This window comes from Macadamia integrifolia, chromosome 1 (genome assembly GCF_013358625.1).
Source record: "Macadamia integrifolia cultivar HAES 741 chromosome 1, SCU_Mint_v3, whole genome shotgun sequence".
Taxonomy (NCBI): domain Eukaryota; kingdom Viridiplantae; phylum Streptophyta; class Magnoliopsida; order Proteales; family Proteaceae; genus Macadamia; species Macadamia integrifolia.
Genome location: NC_056557.1, coordinates 30778688 through 30783745, shown reverse-complemented (window position 1 = coordinate 30783745; position 5058 = coordinate 30778688).

The window sequence follows — 5058 nt, the reverse complement described above, 5'->3', positions numbered from 1 at the left end:
TTATTTATTCACCCAAAAAAAAAAAAAAAAAAGAAGGCTAAAACCAAGCCAAACTCACCCATTTCAGCCAAGCAAAATCCTAGCCATTTAGGTCAATTCCAAGTCAACTTAACCACTGACCAAATTAAATGCAAAATGAAAGTTTAAGAATTTTTTGAAAGGTTTAACCTTAGACTAACCGTTTAAGGGGTGTTCTTTTTGGCCTTCTAAGGCCATTTGTTATGTCTAAGCTTAAACGGCTAGTTTAAGCATTTTTTTTACCTATCTACTCCCTTATTTTCCTACAAATCGCAATGGATTTCACCTTAAAAATCACCAATTGACAGACTAATTCACCGCCCCTCTCCCTTTCTACATCAGTGCACTCCACTTTCACCTCTCTTCTCTTCCTCTTGAGATTTACTTTGAGACAAAAGCCAAGGAAGAAGGGAAGAGAACCGTGGGGAACCCCTGTCAACAACAAAAATCTAATTTTTTTCCTCAAGAGAAGCTCCTGTCCAAACCCTGTATCCACCTTTGCTTACACTCTTGAGCAGATCCAAGCTTCTTGACCTCTTTGGCATACTTACTTTATCCTCTTTTGTATCGATGCAGATCAAAGCTTGAATAAGAAGACAAAAACAAGAGTCAGAAATTATTGTTCACAAAACACTGTTCACGTGGCACTATTCACGTGAACAGTAAATTGGGTTAATATATTCTATTTTAGTTTCCTATTTAGTTTAGTTTAGCTAGTTTCTAATTTACTTAGTGAGCAAGTTAGTCAAGTTAGTTTCCTATTCTGTTAGTCAAAGAAGTTTCCATTTTTATGATTTAGGCTAGTTTTTCTTTTTATGTTTAGTTGTTAGTTTCTAATTTTGTTAAGCTTGGTTAACAAGTTAGACACAAATTAGAAAGTCTTATTTCAGTCCGTTAGTTTTCCATTTTGTTATTTCTTTGTGCCCAAGTTTTGTAAGGCTATTTAAAGTTTATGAAAATTAGAAGATGGATTGAAGTTTATGAATATCGAGTGTTTACTCATGGCTGAGATAATTATTACCTTGGGAGGGTGAGATGCCCAAAACTTAAGGGGTGAGATTCCCATTCACTAATTCTTTTTCCCTCTTCTCGACCCCAACATCGAATTCTCTTTCTTTTATTTGTTTGCTGGGAGAGTGTTTGAGAGATTAAATCAAGTTTGTTGAAGCCTAGAAGCACCATCAAAAGACTGATTTGAAGCTTTATAGCTACTGTTCTGCAGAACTTCCATAAAGTTTCTTTTTTCATTCTTCGAGCATAACTTCCCAACCAACCATTAGTTGAGGCCAAGGATTAAAGTATCGGTATCGGTCGCCGTATCGGTCGACCAAAATTAAGATACGTATAGAAGGGTATCGTATCGTATCGGAGATACGCTAAGATACACGCATAAATGGTTATGAAACACATTTTTAAACACTTTTGCATAAAAAATTTGTTAAAAAAAGCTATTGATAACATGTATTATGCATAAACACTAAATTGAGGGTATTGCACTAAGAATTCAAGGTTTGTAGTTGTCCCATAAATGTAAAATCCTTGTTCCTAACCTTGATTTCCACTTTAGTTAGAGAGAAATATAACTGGCAGTAACTTTGGAACAAAAACCCCTCAAAAAATCATATTTTTTGAAAAAAACCATCTTGGCCATTATATGACCGTAGCGCACTGTACCAATACTCACCGATACTCACTAATACATACCGATACGTACTGATCGATACATACCGAGACTCACCGATACGTACTGATACTCATCGATACGTACCGATTGATACATACAAATACTCACCGATACTTACCAATACATACCGAAACGTATATTTCACCTCGATTTTATATTTTCCATGGAGTATCAGTATGTATCGATAGTGTATTGGTGCATATCGGTATGTATCGTATGATATATATAGATACGAAAGGATTTTAAAAATTCCATGTATCGTATCGGTGTATCGTATCGGTCGGCTAAATTTAAGATACGTATTGGAGGGTATCGTATCGGTATCAGAGATACTTTAAGCCATGGTTGAGGCTCATCTTTTGAAGGATATTTGGGCATCACACGAGGGACCTTTGCTCCAAATTGAGGTTCATCAGAGGTTGAAATCTCAAGATATCGAAACTTGTCAAAGTTTCCTAATTTATGTCAACAACGTTACTCTCAATTCAACCATCGAAATTGTCTCATAATTTGATGGTTTTTTGACCTATATAGAACCTTTATCTACTCCAAGTTTCAGCTTCATCTAAGCTACTATTTGTGAGATCTCATATTTCTCCCTATTCAGCCATATTTTTTGGATCCTTCCTGGGATTAGGGTTTTATTGCTATAGAATCCCCTCACAAAGACCTGGCTCAGCTCTTAAAATGTATAAATAGACTTTGGAGGAAGTCGGTTATACCACGTTCTGGCCGCCTTCTTGAAGGTGAGACAGAGTGCTCGGCACATGATATGCTCGGAAAGTCGATGGAATTGCATTGCGGTCTTGAAGCCTTTCAGATGATCCACTGGATCCGTGGGCCATCATATGTATCGTATTTCGGCATTCTGAATCCTGCGGGGAGAGGGTCTCTCATCACTTCATCGGCTAAAGCCTTATTAGGTGAGCTTGGGCCCACAACTCCCTCCCAGTTTTGCGAGACCTTCCTGATCTCTTCCTGAAGGTCTAGAATGATTCGCTTCAAGCACTCGTCATTCTCTCTGCAATGGGGTTCTTCTCGTTGAGCTACTGCATCCGTAGTTTTTACTCCTCCGGTCAGATATAGCTTCTTTCTTACATGATTGCAAGGGTTACGACCGAAACCGACTAAGCCAGAGCTGCTATTTAGTTCCTCGTGACCTTGTGACACATAAACGCTTCGGCTTGGTGCCATCTTGTCATGCACTTGGGTGACGGTTCAATCGATGAAATTGCTGCTGCAATTCATTGGACCGTGCCCTTGTGATGGGTGTTTAACCCCTGACCGGAGCTTGAGGGGCAGGTTGTGCGTTACTTTGATTGTCGTTGTGACGGATCGCCTGGCGGCTATGGAATTGTTGGGTTCTATGACTTGGCCCATCATAAGCTTCTTCCGTAGCGACAGGGTCCACGGCTAGAGGTGGAACTGTTGAATTCAGATTCATGTTAGGTGTGGGGTGGTATTCTTCTTTCTCTTGTATGTCTTTTTCACCATATCAGGCCTATTGCTCGTCTCTTTTCCCTTGGACGGCACCAGTCTATTGCGTCAGAAACCGATCGACGGGTATCTCCGTCTTGCACAAGTTGATCAAGTCAAGAGAGTCCCAAAGCTTACCCCGGGAGGGGATTCTCCGATGCTCAAATTAGTCTCCCTTGCAATAGTAATGAATAAGGGGTGAGGAGAGAGCAATATGGTATTAGAGATAGTGAAGTGTCCGCTCCTAAAGATTTTTTTCCTATTTATAGTATAGGGTTCCTTTTAGACGATTAGTCGCTTTCTTGGGTAACAACGGAAAGGTGGCACCGTGCTTCTTTCTTGACCAGTCTTCTTGCTTGAGCGTGGAGAGTCCTTCCTAAATGGGTTGCCCTCATTCTCACGTCTAGGAGAGGTTGAGGTTGAGGACAAGTGCGTCCTGAGCAAGTGGTGGGGATTAAGGGTACTCCACGATCTGGTGTGCTTTCCCTCCTTCTTACAGCTGTCTTTGGACGGTTTGTATATTCCTTCATGCCACGTGTTGGCCATCCAATGATATGATAATTTTTGGTTATATCAGCATAAGAGAATCAGATTTGCTAAATCTTCCAGTAATGCCTCTTTTACAAGGAGGGAGTCAAAATGAAGATCTATCCATGCCTTTATTTAATGCTTTCATGGTGCAAGACTTAATAAAAGGATGTCAGTCATAGCTCATGAAATTATTCTGTTAGCCTCGTTAATTTTTGCTTCTGATAGCACATGTGTGGGCCTTATTAATTGAATTCAAATTTCAAATCTCAGTAAATATTTGATGCCACATGGCTGGAACAAGAAATAATTTTTGACTTTTTCTATCCATTCTTCAAACTTCTACATGCATGGCATAACTACAATCTTTGATAGTTTTAACCATCATATATAAAACCTAAAAGCAGTCTTTGGATATGATAAATTCCTATCTTGGCCTCCTTCAAGGAGAATATGTATCAATTATAACTATGACTACAGGATACTGCGTTGTAGCATTCTTTTAGGTGTGCATTTTCTCTCTATCACCTAACAAATGAATACATGCGAAATTGCGCCAAAAAAAAAAACTAGTGCATTTTCTCTCTATCACCTAACAAATAGTTACTACACATGATTTGCATTTGAAAGCTTACTAGCTACTTGCTCTGAGTTCCACACCTGCCAGCTATTTGAGTACCTCTACAACATCTGGTTTCCAGGGCCTCTAGGAAGGTATAGCAGCCTCTTTTCAGAAGAATATATTAATAGAGGACTGGGGCACTTTTGTATTTGTGAAGAATATGATCTGTGCGTTGAAGTGAGAAACCAACAAATGGCTATAATTTCTGAAGTGGGTGGAGAAGATGATTTCCAAGGATGAAGAGAAACCCAAAACCACTGTGCTTTGTAAAGCTCTTTGCCTGGATTCTGAAGTGGGTTCCCTAGTTGGCTTCTTCCCTATTCAGATTTTGATTTTGGTTTGTTTTAGAAGCAATGGAAAACCAAAATTTTGAGTTCCTCTTCAATTGGTTTCTAGATGTGTACACATCTAATCATCATCATCATCATAAATTTTGAACCTTGACTCTATCGGCGAAAGGTTTATTTTTTTATTTTTTCAAATCGCTGTGTAAATTTTTTCTTGACAATTTAAATTAGTTATCCCTTTTTGACCCTTGCTTTATACCTTCAAATACTGGGGATATTTTAAAATTTGATTAAGGGATTTGAATCATAAAGTTATGATTTTTGAGTACGAGTGTGGGAAGCTCTCACATTGAGAATTTGACCACATTCCAAGCCATTTTAGAATTTTAACATTTTTTTCTAAACTTAGAGAAAGGCCTCCACAAGTACTTGGTTTGAGGTCC